General features: G+C 29.7%; 1 pseudogene across 1 annotated transcript; it reads right to left on the reverse strand.

The window, feature by feature from the left end:
* Window positions 1-1,602: 1,602 nt before the first annotated feature.
* On the reverse strand, window positions 1,603-4,302 carry LOC111309281 (ethylene-responsive transcription factor ERF054 pseudogene; annotated as a pseudogene). The gene has a single exon (XR_016331134.1). The product of XR_016331134.1 is annotated as an ethylene-responsive transcription factor ERF054 pseudogene (transcript).
* Window positions 4,303-14,464: the final 10,162 nt, after the last annotated feature.

A 14,464-nucleotide genomic window follows, 5' to 3' on the forward strand; every position in this document is an offset into this window, starting at 1 on the left:
GACATTATTATTAATCAATCAATTAGGTTTTTTTTATTTTTTTAAATATCTCCAAGTGCAGCCTAAATATCTTCCCAAAGATATTGGAGAAGCATGGCAGGCTGAATCAAAAACTAGAAATTGTAAATTCAGCTAAAACTCATTAGTGGTGCTAACGCACTCATACCAAATCCAAATTTGTCATTTACTTGCACATCCTTTTAATCATCAGGAGTTCCACGCCCGTCCAACCAAAAAAAAAAAAAAATTTTACCCATTCCACTGAATTTAATAATTGTTTATGTGAAAAAAGAAAAAAAGAAAAAGATTGCAGCAGCCGCATAGGGACATCAAAGTTGGGTTTGTTTAAAAGAAATGTCAGCAAATATACTAATCACCCGACCCAAAACAAGCTAAGATATTTTCAATTTTCTTTTTGAGTTAACAGCATGATTTCTAATTATATTAGGTTCTTTATCTTTGGTTCATCATTATCGTGCCGTCACAAATAAGAAATATATGGATGAGCTCATGGGCCGGTGACTGGTCCCACCTTTCAGCATCATCCCAAGTCGATATATTACCTATCTCCATATGCTTTGATTCCGTAATTAATGTGGAGTTAAAAGTATGTTGCTTTGCTTTTAACAATAAGATTAAGATGTGATAAACGGTATATGCTTTCATCGGTTGGATTCCCATAGGCCATACACTAAAAAACTATAAGCATTTCTTGGATTTTGAAGATAGAAAGTTATCCCATTTTTAATCGTTGAATATTCCTTTTAAAGCTTTCGGTTGAGTAGTTTTTCTTTGTTTGGATCCTACTCTATTGAGTAAAAAAATTTGTTAACTCATGTGTAAATATGATAATTTTAAACATAATATGAAAATAGAAGTTAAACGGTTTAAATTTTAATAAAAATTATATATATTTAAAAAATTTAAAATAAATTTCATATTTGATAAATAAACATAAATTATAATATAATAATTTTTATATTATACATATTTTTTATAAAATAAATATGATATTAATATATGAATTTCATATAAACTAAGATTCTCTAGTTGGTGAATTTAAAATATTAAGAAACGTGAATTTTTGTTTTTTTTTGTTTTTTAACTCTTCTATTTCATCCCATCACATTGAGTAGAAAACGTGTTAATTGTGATTCTACCAAACAATGTATTTTGAAAACTGAAAAAGCAAAGAGCTGGTAATTATATCATGTCAAAATTTTATTATTGGCATTCGGCATTCAATTTAAAATAAATTGATTGATGGAATGTCTCTTTTGTTTATAAAATTTCAACGTTAGTTTTTGAATTACCACTCAAAACAAATTTAGGCCGTTCCAGCTCCGCTCTTAGCATTTAAGCATATGATTTTTAAAGTCTGGTTTCTTGGACTAAAAAGTTGTGGCCTGCACCCGTCAAGCACTGGAGTTGAAAAGTTTTACGATATTTTTAAGTAGGCCAAGGCTTAGCAATCTAAATCTCCCTTGGTATTGGTTAAAGCATTTACCTTGAAGTTTGGCATTTCACAACGCAATAACAAGAGTTTTACCCAATGAAAACATTATTTTATCAAAAGCAACAAAAAGACAACAAGAGTATTACTGAAGAAGAGAACAAACTACCATGATTTATGACTAACAGTAATGCTGCAAATTTGCTTAATTCATCATTCATCTACTGTTACAAGGGGTAAAAGAGAAAAAAAAAAAAAAAACCAAACAAACTGCAAAATCTACATAATCCGATATTTAATTCCATGCTCCCAGCAGAAAAATAAAGCTGGAGATGGATGGGCCAATTGAGAAGGAGATCACCAAACTGTCTCCTGAACTCAAATTGGATTATAACTAAAATCTGCAACATTACTTAACAGACAAGAAAAACTACAAAAATGCTTGCTTATTAACATGAAATGACACTATCTAGTGATATAGTGCAAGATCAAAAGCTGAAAGACATGAGCAAACATAAGTTGTCACTGCTAAAAGGCCTGAAAAATACTCAACCTTCTTGCAGGTGTGATGAAGTGGGGAGAGAATGAGGGAAAAGACTCGGAAATTTTGAATGATTTGAAAAAGAAACAAGGTGGAGATAAGAAAGCTACTAAAGGAAGCACAGGTTTGTTTGATGAAAAATCTGCAACCAGCGAGGAATGAAAGGATATGAAAAAAGAAAAATTAAAAATCTCCTAACCTAAGCCTAGGGGAAAAAAGGGGAGTGAAAAGTCAGAGACTGGTTTCCTGAAAAATCTGCAACCAGTGATAGAAAATCTAAGGGTGGTTGATCTAAATACCTCCTCAGCAAGAACACAAAATAGAAACACGCACACAACGACAAGGAGAAGTAAGGTAGAAGCAGATAGGTCTGTCCTGTAACGCCATACCACTAAAAAGCTGGATTCTACTGATCACCTATCAATCTTGATCTTTCCAAAAGAAGGGTTTCACTGGGCAAGAAGCAGAAGAAGAAGCAGAATTGTCTTGTTGTTGTTTTTGGATGTCAGAATCACTAAATTCCTGCTGATTTTGATTGCCGAAGGGAAGATTTGAGGGCAAAAGAAGATTGTTTGTGGTATCTAAATCATCCCACACTGGACTACCAGGACCCCAACCTGCTGGAATTGCATTGAACCAAGCCTCTGCCATATCTCCCCACACCAATTCCTGAGAACCAGAAACACCTTCCCCTGTTCCAGAACCCTCTGCTGTCAGCTGCACCTCGTCACTAGCTGTTGCCTCACTGGAACCCAGACCTGAATCACTGTCCGGATTTTCTCCTTGAGGCTGTGGTGGTGGTGGCATCATTTCCATTTTTGCAGACTGCAAATTTAGGCCTTCCTGTTCTGGTTGTGGGAGATTCTGATTCTGATTTGGCTTTGAACTTTCATGGGGAGTCTGTGGAGAGGAAACTGTTGAACTTGGGGCTGTGGACGTATCTTTATCCTTATTGAGGAAAAGCTCAGGGAAATTGAGCCTTGCATTCTCTCCCCTCAATTTGAATGCCTCGCGATCATAGGCTAAGGCAGCATCTTCAGCCGTGTCAAATGTGCCAAGCCAAAGGCGAGTCCTGTTTCGAGGAAGACGAATTTCAGCTACCCATTTGCCCCAATGCCTCTGCCTCACACCTCGATAAAGCTTGGTAGTATTTATAGGCTGCACTGGCGGCCTAAACAATTGTCTACCATCCTGCCCCAATCTGCTCATCATCATCATCCTCCCTCTTGGACTCAAATTCAATGTATCACTCCAATATTGAAGAAGTTGCTGCTGCTGCTGAGGTGGTAGGGATGATTCTCCAGCGAAAAAGGGCCGATAAACAAAACCATGTTGCTGCTGCAGCTGAGGACTAAAGGAAATCATGTGTTGCTGATTTTGAAGGGATGGACGGAACATTGGCATGAGAGTTGGAGTATTTCCATATTGTTGAGGTAAGTAGATTGGCTGCTGAGATGCATCAAAAGCAAAAGGAAAAAGAAGTCTGGAAGATGGCAAAGAAGCATTGGAAGAAGAAGAAGAAGGCGGGAAAAGAGTTAGAGAAGAAGGCAAGCTTGTAGAAACAGAGGAGGGAGCAGAAAACGAAGGCGACTGATGAGCCAAAGAAGTCGAGGATTGAACAGGGGCTTGACGTTCAGGGCTACATATCTTCTTGAGAGGTCTTTGTGACATTGAAGCTTCATCTAAAACTGGCTTCCATTGCCGCCTCTCCAACCCAAAATCAAGATCCTTGCCTTTGTCAATCTCCCAATCTTGGCCTGTTATCATCTTCTCTGTCTCATCAACAACACCCTTCTTGGATTTGCCACTATTCTTTGCTGCAGCCATTGATACTGATAAGCACTGGCTCGCTCTCTCTATATAAATAAAACTTTGATAAATTGAGATGGGACGATAAAAAAAAAAAAAAAAAACTACTACGGAAATATTCAAATCAAATGTATATGTCAAGAGGAAAAAAGAAGGTGGACAAAGATAATCTTGAGTACCCCAGATTCGAATTGGGTCAGCAGATTAAAAAAAGAAAAAGACCGAATTTTAGAATCTGGAAGAAAAATTTAATGGCTAAAACATATGGAAGCAAAACAACAGAACCAGATACGATTTCAGGACTCTTGAACCCATCCCAAAATTCCCAACACAGAGAGAGCGAGCTCAACTTGCATGATGCAACAAGCAAATCCAACAATAGCGAGTTGATTTGGTTGGAGAAGCGATAAGTTGAGAAAAGAAAATCGTAAAAGCAGGGGGAGAGTCTGTTGTTTGAGAAAGGTAGAAGAAATGCAGGGGAGCAGGGGGGGGAGTCGAACCAGAAAAGATTTATAGACAGGAGTGGAGAATTTGTACAAGTCTCCCTTGTTCTTGGTTGGTTGGTTGGTTTTTCTGGGACCCCACACGGGATGGTCCTTTGCTAATTTCGTTTCCACCCAATTTGTCTCTGCTCTTCTTCCCCACTAACACTCTCGTCTCATTTTTTTTTCCTTATATTTAATAATAAGACTTTCATTTCACTATGGTATTTTTATGTGAGTTTTGATGTTTTATTTTCCGAATTTGTGTTCAATTGCCTGATCAGTGGCTTTGTAAAATCTCAACAGCGTAGCTGTGGTACCCTGCATCTCGTTCTAGGGACAACCTCCAAATCCAATCTCACTTCTCAACTCAACTTTTATTTTTTTCAAAAACTAATTAATTTTAAATAATGTATAGCACAAATAATACTATATAATTTAATACATTTGTCATCATAATAATTCGCGTAGATAACTTTTCATTTTCGAATGAGCAAAATACAAATATCACTTGGTTATTATTTAGTGATTCAAGTATTGCCGACTTACATCTTCAATGTATGTAAATTATAAAGAAGATTGAATATTTATTTACACCACTGGCAAATTTAACTCGACACTCTTTTATAAATTTTTATAAGATTTATATTTATTTATTTCGTATGTAAATTATATAAGCTAAATTTTAAATTAACTAAAATATTTGATATAAAAATTTAATCATTAAATATATTAAAAATATAAAATTCTCATTGAAATACAAAAAAAAAAAATTAATTTAATTTAAAATTTTAGGTGCATGATAAATACAATTATATTATCAAATTCAATGATTGATTTGTTAAATTATTAATAATATATAAAATAAGTTAAAACTATCAAGTTTACGCTTACGTAACTTAATCTCTCCCCTACAAAAAAAATCAAAAAAGAAGAAATTATTTACGGAGGCAAAGGGAGGGGGGATGCGACAGAATATCAAATATCAAAAACAGTTACTTTTAATTTGAATGTTGCCGTACACTGGCGTGGCAGCGTGTGGTTGAATGTTGATGGTGGACGGTGGACGGTGGCCTTAAGAAGACTATGGTGCGCCTGGCGTTGCAATGCGCGGCTAATTCTAAATTTTGGTAATTGACCAGGACCAGTTCTGTTGGTGTTGCTCGATGCTCCTTTCTCGATGCTACGAGATTACATTATTTAAGGTCAGGCTGAGGCAGTCAAGCCCGAGATTCCAACACGTGAACTTTAGGACGGTTCCCTTTCCAGAAAGTTTCTACTCCAATGATATTTTTATTTTATTTTATTTTATTTTGTTGAAAAGGATGCCGCTGTCCTCTGCAGTTTTTAGATACGTTTCTTTTTTTGGCCAAAAGTTTTTAGATATTTTTAGTTTAGTTTATATCAATATCATTATTTATAATTAATTTTTTAAAAAATAATAAAAACTTTACTAGGTTAATACAATCAAAATAATAAATAATATTTTTAATGTAATATAATGTATATAGATAATTATTATATTAAATAATTAAATTAATTTAACGTTATTTTGTACAAAAAATCACTCAAGTCCATTAACATTGGAGGTTTTAAACAGTAATAAATCTTGATATTTGATTTTGAGACGATAAATTAATACTATAAATTAAATATTATATTAATTTATTTTTTTATAAGATATAATCTGTTATACTTATTAATATATTAAGTATTCTATGATACAAAAAATATATTAACAAAAAATAACAAGTTTATAAAATTATAAAAGAAAAATGTTACTATGACAACATTAAAACTTTAAGAATACGATAACTTTTAAATCAATGGTAGAATTACTAATTACATGATCTTTTAGAATTACTAATTACATAATCTTTTTATAAAGTATGGAATTTTTTTATTCTTTTTGACAATTTAAATTTGAAATAAAAACATGCACAAATCTATCATTTTTATAGGCATAAATTGGTTGGTAAAATTTTTACACAAATAAGAAAAATAAATATTATTTTAAAAAATAAGTTGAAAATATTTTAGATTAAAATCTACGGTGTTTTTTGTTACAAATATTTTTAAAATAATGAAAATAGTGATTAAGTAAATTTAAATAATCAAAAGAGAAATCATGTTAAGTTATTTAACTTGATAATGGTTCCAAGATATAATTCTAAATACTTAAAAGAATTATATTGAAAAGACTTTACATGAAAATAGTTGATTGTCATACTTGAAAGAGTCTACTAACTTAAGCTTCCAAGAAGAGCAATCAACTCCCTAAGACATGGAGTCAATTGCTTTAACAAACATAGGCTAAACAAAGTTTCTATATGAGATAACAAACAGCTACCTTCATAAAATAATTGATTGCTACTATTGAAAATTAGTGGAATTAAGTCTTAACCCTCAAGAAATCAACTACCAAATATATAAAAGTCTTCTGAAAATTAATCAAGGCCATGGCAATTGACTACTCTTGAATAGAAATCAATTGCTTAAAGAATGCTAAATGTGGAATCTCTTCTAAAGATTGAAAGGAGTCGACTGCTCACACATAAGATATATTCGGACTACATTAAAAAATGTGAAAATAGTCTGCTGTTCTAATGAAAAGTTGACTACCTTGTTCTTAAAAGCATTTTGAAAATTGTATTTTCAAAGGGGTAATGGACTACCTAGTTGGAACCATTGACTACTCTACGTGAAAAGTTATAATTTCTAAAAATGTAAAAAATAATCTCTCTTTGTTTGATTAGTTTTATTATTCAAATGAATAAATATATTTATAATTTTTTAAAGAGACATATTTATAACTAAAAGAAAGTGATTTTTTTATTAAAATAACACAATTAAAGAGTCACAACTTAAGGATTAAATCTCTATAAATAGAGATTAATGTAAGTTCATTTACACATCAAAGTTAATTCCTAAATTCTTTTCTTTTCTCTCATTTCTCTCAAATAAAGGCTAGTTTCTTTAGCATTATTTGCTGTAAAAAACCTTGTTAAAAATAACATATTTCCATATCTTATTAAGGAGTGTTTAATGGTTTAGTTCTTTTAGTGCAAAGTAAACTAAACATAAGTTTTGTTGTATCTTTGAGGCTATTCAATCCAATCTCTTTTGCATATCGTAATTGATAGAAACCGAAATAACTGTTAAGGAAAGTGGCATTTATAGCACGTTTTGGAAACATTTTCATTCGTGATTGAATATTTCTTTTGTTCAACAAGAGATACAATAAGAAGATTATAAAAAGATCACATATTGAACAATCTAGTACATTTTATATTATGTTCTCAAACATTGTATTTTTCTAACACTTTTAAAGCTTAATTTGCAACATGGATAACTTCAATTACATAAAGAAGATGGCAACCAATTACCAATTTTGGAAAGGTTTGATGGCAACAACTTCCTAAGGTGACAACAAAATATGCATATCCTCATGTCTTCACTAAAGATTGCATATGTTCTCACTATTCCAAGGTTGGAAAAGAGATGATGAATCTTGTAATGAAACTTACAAAAAGAAAAAGAAGGAAAACAATGACTACACATGCATGGGCTATATTTTAAATGGTATGTCAAACTTTTTATTTGATACCTACATTTCATGCACTTCAACAAAAAAATAAGATGAGTTGGATGTAAGGTATACAAAAGAAAATGCTATATCAAAAAAGTTTTTAGTTTCAAGATGGAACATGTATAAAATGACTAATTCTAAGTCGGTCATGAATCAATTTCTTGAAATTTAGACTACCTCGAATAAATTCAAACAATATAATATAGAAATGGATGAGCCATTTGTTGTGTTTTCCATTATTGACAAACTTCTTCCATCATGAAAAGACTTTAAGAAAATATTGAAACACACAACAAAAAGATGTTAATCTTGAAAATCATGCATGTTATCTTCACCTAAAAAAGCAATATCATAAGGAGAATGAAAAAAAAAAAGGAATGTTAGTTCTTCTAAGGCAATATATTGGAAGATGTCAAGCCATCTATATCCACAATGAGAAAGAAACTCTCACCAAAGGCCATAAAATTTAAAAAACAAACATGTTGCTATTGCAAAAAGCAATGTCACTTCAATAAAAATTATCCAATAATAAAAAAGAATAAAGATGTACCTTATGCAACTAAAGATAATTTTGTTGAAATGAATTTTGAAATCAATGTCATTGAAGACAAAGAGGCATGGTGAAAAGATTTTGGCACCATTAAGTTTGTATGTACCAACAAAGCAATGTTCAAAACTTTCTTAAAAGAAAAAGGCAATGTGCTATACATGAAAAATTCATCTACAACTAAAATTAAAGGTAAAGGATCCATTGATTTGAAATTTACATTTGTAAAGACATTAACAATTACAAATGTTTAGTATGTTATAGAAGTTATGAAAAATTTTGTATCCGCTAGTGTCCTTAATAAGCATGGTTTTAAGTTAGTGTTTAAAGCAAACAAGTTTATCTTGTCTAAGGGTGGTATATTTGTGAAAAATGCTTATACCTATAATGGCATGTTCAAACTCAATGTACTTGCTATTATTATTAACAATAAAAAGAAGAATGTTTTTTTTTTACTTAATTCTTTTGATTTTTAGCATTATAGATTAAGACATGCTCATTATATTAGAATGGATGCAATGTCTAAGTCTTGTTTATTTTCGAGTATTAAAAGAAATGATGAAAAATATAAAACATGCATGCTAACAAAGATTACTAGAAAACATTTTCATAAAGCTAAAAGAAGTTTTAAAATCCAAGAACTAATACATAGTGATATATGTGATTTGCATAGTACTCCATCAATTAGTGGTAAAAGATATTTTGTAACTTTAATTGATGATTATTTAAGATATTGTTATGTTTGCTTGATGCATTCTAAAAATCAAACATTGGATAAGTTCAAAACTTATATAAAATTGCATGTTAAAAAGACTTAGTCTAAATACCTACTATCGCCACACCCAATCTAAAGTTGATTCAAAGAAGTATACAAAAATAAACTAGCAACAACAATAATGGAAAACCAAAAACTAGTAATGCAAATAACAGAAAGCAAGTTCACTAAATGTAAAATAAGCATTCATGAAAAAGTTATCAAAACAATAGCTAAAGTACTTTGAATTGAATCTAACATACTTTGAATGTAAATCTAAACTAAAAAACTAAAAATTAAAAGCTCAAATGTTAACCAAATAGCAATTAACAAATAGCAGTCGAAAGTAACTAACTTTTTCACCGAAACTTCTTAACCGAAATCAACTACCTAATAACTTCTAAAGGAAATATGCTTTTGAAACTACCTAAAAATGATCTAAGCAATTTATAAATTGAGAAAAGAGTAAGATAACATGAATCAAAACACAATTGAAAAGTAATTGAAAAAGTAACTCACAAGAATCAATAAGAAAAACTAGCTAAAATTGCATATTTGGAAATTTGATCTGAGCTTGGAAAAAAATTTAGATCTACAATTCTATAGATCAATTTAAATTAGATCTATATTATCAAATTCAACAACAGAATTGAAAAAAAAGATAAAAAATTTAGCTCAATGAATTTGATAAAAAATCACGTTTTTAAAAGAACAAAAACAGAGTAATTAAACAAAATTTAGCCAAACAGAATTGAAAAACATGAAATTAAGAGCAAGCAATTGAATCTAAGAAAGTAAACACATGAATTAAAAAATACAAAGTGAAAAAAGATTGGACTGATCACCCAGTTAGGAGAGAAAAGTCTTCAAGTGCTGTCATTCACCAAGCTTCAACTCTGCTATTGAATATAACCGAACCTTTCTGGATTTTTTAAAAAATTTTATGGATTGAGTTTGAATGTGATCTTTTCCAAAATTAAAAAAACATGATTAAGAATTCACAAAAGAATATTTGGATTGAAACTTGCAAGATTTGAATGATATCAAGCATAAAAACCATAACTAGCTCTAAAATTCACCTGGAGGATTACTGTTTAGTTTCCCTCACTTGACAATAATCTAATTGTTCTTTAAAGCTCTTAGAAGTTGAGGTGAGACAGTATTATTTAAATGTTAAATAGACAATGAATATAACATTTGCAAGTCTTGCATCTCTTTGTTTAATATTTTTTTTTTTAGTTCTTACTTTTTATTAATTCAACTTCTTAGAAATGAAGGATGTTATATGCTATATGAAAAAGTAGAAAACATGTCTCTTTTTATGCTTTGAGATCGATCATTTGTCATCACAAACATATATAAAGGATTAATATTCATGAACTTCTTGAGTGGTTTTTAGCAATTATATCAACACCATAAAATGGAAATGTGAATGTTAATAGATAAATCTCTAGTGTTTCATTGACTTTTTTTATGGTACTAGTTTTATTTGATATAGAATTACAAGCATAATGGAATTTCTTGGTTGAGCTAGCTATTAGAGATTGTTGTGAGATTACCTAAAATTACATTCTTTTAAATCAATTTTGCATTTTGCATTTTCCCTTTTTTTATGCTTGAAAGATGTGTAAAATAACATATACCCATAAACCTTGTCAAGATATGAGCATGGTTTACATAGATATCATAACCCATGAATTGAAATATGAAAAAGATGATACATAGTGTATTAAATGACAGAACAAGTGTAATTGTCAAAAATAACAAAAACATTTTGTAAACTTTGATTGGAAAAAACTATAAAATGCTTTAGATGATTGTGTTAAGCACATTGCAACATCATTGTAATTTATTATGAATGTCAATTCCTATGACAAAAGTAATTAGTTATCTTGGCACTTTTTCTTCTTACTTGCCATTGTTCTAGAAAGTACTATCAATGTTGCAATACTTGATTATTGTAAAAGATAGTATTGATTATAGTAATGAAGCAATTGGTTTTGAAAGGGGAGAAAATCCTTGTTTTGTGGCTTGAATTCATTATGATAAACCAAACTTTACTTTTTTTTTAAATCGGGCAACCTTCTTTATTTATTCTATTTGACTTGCTATTTCTTCTTACAGTATTTCAACTATATTAGAATGGTTGCTATTTAAGGTTCCTACGATAAGATGTAAGCTCTTTTGAACTAAAACATTCACCCAATTGACATCTTGTTGATGCTAGTTGACTCGGAAGGTGACAAGTTGAAAATTGAAAAGTTGTTGAGAGTTGGAGCAAGTTATAATGTTAAGGATGCAAATGGGCATGCTACACTTGATATGGTTGTCAACGAAGAAATAAAAGACTTCATTCTTGGTTTTTCTATGCAAAAGACTTGATTTGGATTACTAAATCTCTTTTAAACAGTACATTTGATTTTTCTCCTAATTTTTTTATAATGTTATGCCCATTATATTATGTAATGTTTATGTTTTGAGTGTTTTACATACTTAGTTAAGTTCTCTTAAAGCAATTTACGTTATTTATAAAGATGCAGATATTAAACACATTTTCATAATTTTCATTTTTGAAAATAATTTTTCATTTTTGTGTACCAAACATGTTTTTCAAATTTTTGAAAATAAAGAATGAAAATTACTTTTAAAAAATAAAAGTAAAAAAAATAAAATAAAAGATATCTTCTATAAGCAATCAGAGCTTTAGTTTCTCAAAATATATGTATAGTTCTACAATTCCAATCTTTGCATAAAAGCAGTTTACACTTATCAATCACATTATACAAATTAAGAATCTTTGTCATGCAAAACTAATGTATGATTTATATCTAGATGTTTTAGGTTAAACCAATGAAATGAGTTTTAAAGGAATTTTTAAGAAATCTGTTAGTATTTTCTTTTTAGTATATGCAATTCATTATTGTATACTTTATTCTCTTTTCATAAATCTATGTATTTTGTTTTTTAGCTTTGAATTTCAATTATATATAAAAAAAAATATGTAAAAGTAATTAGGAAAACAACATTTTTTTATAAAAAGCAAATGTATAATCAAATTTTTATGTGTAGTTTGACCTTAGGCTTAGTTTATTAATATACTTAATTCAATAATCAAGTTAGTAGATCAAGTTTTTCAATCTCCAATAGTTAACATTTTAAGATTCCTTAAAAAAAAATTAAGATGGATGATATGTCTAAAACAATTTTTTATTGGAATTAATATATTTCATATCAAATTTTAATAAGTAAATGATGATGAGAGCCCTAAATAACTTAAACATCAATCAAAACTAATTTTAGCTTAAAAGAAAAAAAAATTGACATAAATATTTTTATCAACCAATAGCTACTTAATTAGTTACATAATAAAAAAGCTTACAAGTCAATATTTAATTATCCTTTAAGCCATACCATCAATTAATTAATTAAACATTATAACTCTTGAGTCCTAACTTTTAACTAAATAGTTAAAATTAAATTTATAAGAACATTTTAGAAAAGATGTGCAGCAATTAAGGAGCAAAAAAAGATTTGTTCAAATCAACTTGGTTTTAACATTGAACTGCATTTAATCAATACCTCTATCTATACAAAATATAAAAGTTATCCTGAACACCCCAAATTTCAATTTATTGTCACATCAGCAATTTTTCTGTTCATTTGAGTGTAAATTAACGAATAACTAGCATTTGATTGTTCATCTACTTCCAGTGGCGATGGTTTTCCCAATTAACATTCAAGCGACATAGAATTAGAAGCAAGCAATAGACAATTCAGTAAACAAACCCAATTTTCAATGCCACACACACACAACAATCAAAGATAATAGACAACATTGAACACCAACCAATAGTAAAAATCACAAAAAAGAAAAAGTGGAATCGACGAGAATGGAAAGATGGAAGTTTGTTTGGGTTTTCTGATTTTGCAAGCCCCAATCAGGTTAAAAATGCAACAAATTTATTGGAAAGCAATCATACTAAAAAAAATCATAATCTAAAACTTATAAAAAAACAAAAAAACAAAAATCATGAAAAAAAGTCAGTTGCCGAAAAATTTTTAAAAATTATAATAATCACATAATTAAATATCACCATTAAATAAAAAAATGAAATTCTTAAAAAAAAAAAAAACTAAATCCCCACAGAAAAATACAACTAGTAAATTCTTCACAAAAAAATATATTTTCAATAGTTTTCAAAATCATAAATACAAGTAAAAGTATAAAAAAAAAATAAAAAAATCACATCCAAAAAAAGAAAGAGAGGATTCTAGACAATGAAAAAGCCTTTTTTTTTTTTTTGCCAAAACCACCTCTTGGTCTAAAAATAATTATTTAAAATTTTTTTTTTTAGATCTCTCTCAAAATAAGGGATTTGATAGTAGAGTGAAGGCTTTTCAAATGAAATAAAAGAAAAGAAATGGAGCAAAGAGGGAAAAAGAATTTGAAAATAAAAAACGATGCCAAAAAAGAAAAAAGGAATGAACAAGAGCACTGCTATCGGCAAAGGTTAGATTGGATGGTGAGTATGGAGGTTGGTGAGGTGAAAAAGAAAAGAAAGAGACATAAACGACTGAGATGAAAAAAAAAGATAAAAGAAAAAGGATTTTGAGGGCATAAGGTTAGGGTTTTAACATGAGAATGTATTCGATGCAAAATGAAGCCATTTCTAAAAATAAGCAAATTTAAGCTCTTTTTATTTTATTAATAATTAATTAAAATTAATTAAATTTGACCCTAATCCCTTTTTATTATCATTTTTTTTTTGTTTAAACCCAATTTCAAGATAGATTTTAAAACCAGATAAATTGAAGCTTTTCTATTATTATTAGATGCAACTTAATTAGATGCAATTTAGAAATAGGCAAACTTAAGCTCTTTTTGTTTTATTATTAGTTAATTAAAATTAAGGATATGACAGATAGGGGTGTAAATGATACATTAGTACTCGTAAGCTATTCGAGTTCGATTCGAAAAAAACTCGAATTCGGTTCGATTATTATCGAGTCGAGCTCGAGCTCGAGTAACTCGACTTATCGATCGAGTCGAATTCGAGTATTCTTATATCTGACTCGAGTAGCTCGCGAGCCTAATCGAGCTTTTATATTTAAATATATTTTTATTATTTTAATTAATAAAATATTTCGAGTCCGATTTCGAGTTCGAGTATGAATAATCGAACTCTTGTCAAGTATACGAATCGAGCTTATTTTTACATATTAATCGAGCTTAATCAAACGAGCTCGAGTAGCTCGAATTCGATCACGAATCGAGCTCGAGCTTGAAAA

Source organism: Durio zibethinus, chromosome 2 (genome assembly GCF_047325235.1).
Source record: "Durio zibethinus cultivar Kanyao isolate XHJ-2024 chromosome 2, ASM4732523v1, whole genome shotgun sequence".
Classification (NCBI taxonomy): domain Eukaryota; kingdom Viridiplantae; phylum Streptophyta; class Magnoliopsida; order Malvales; family Malvaceae; genus Durio; species Durio zibethinus.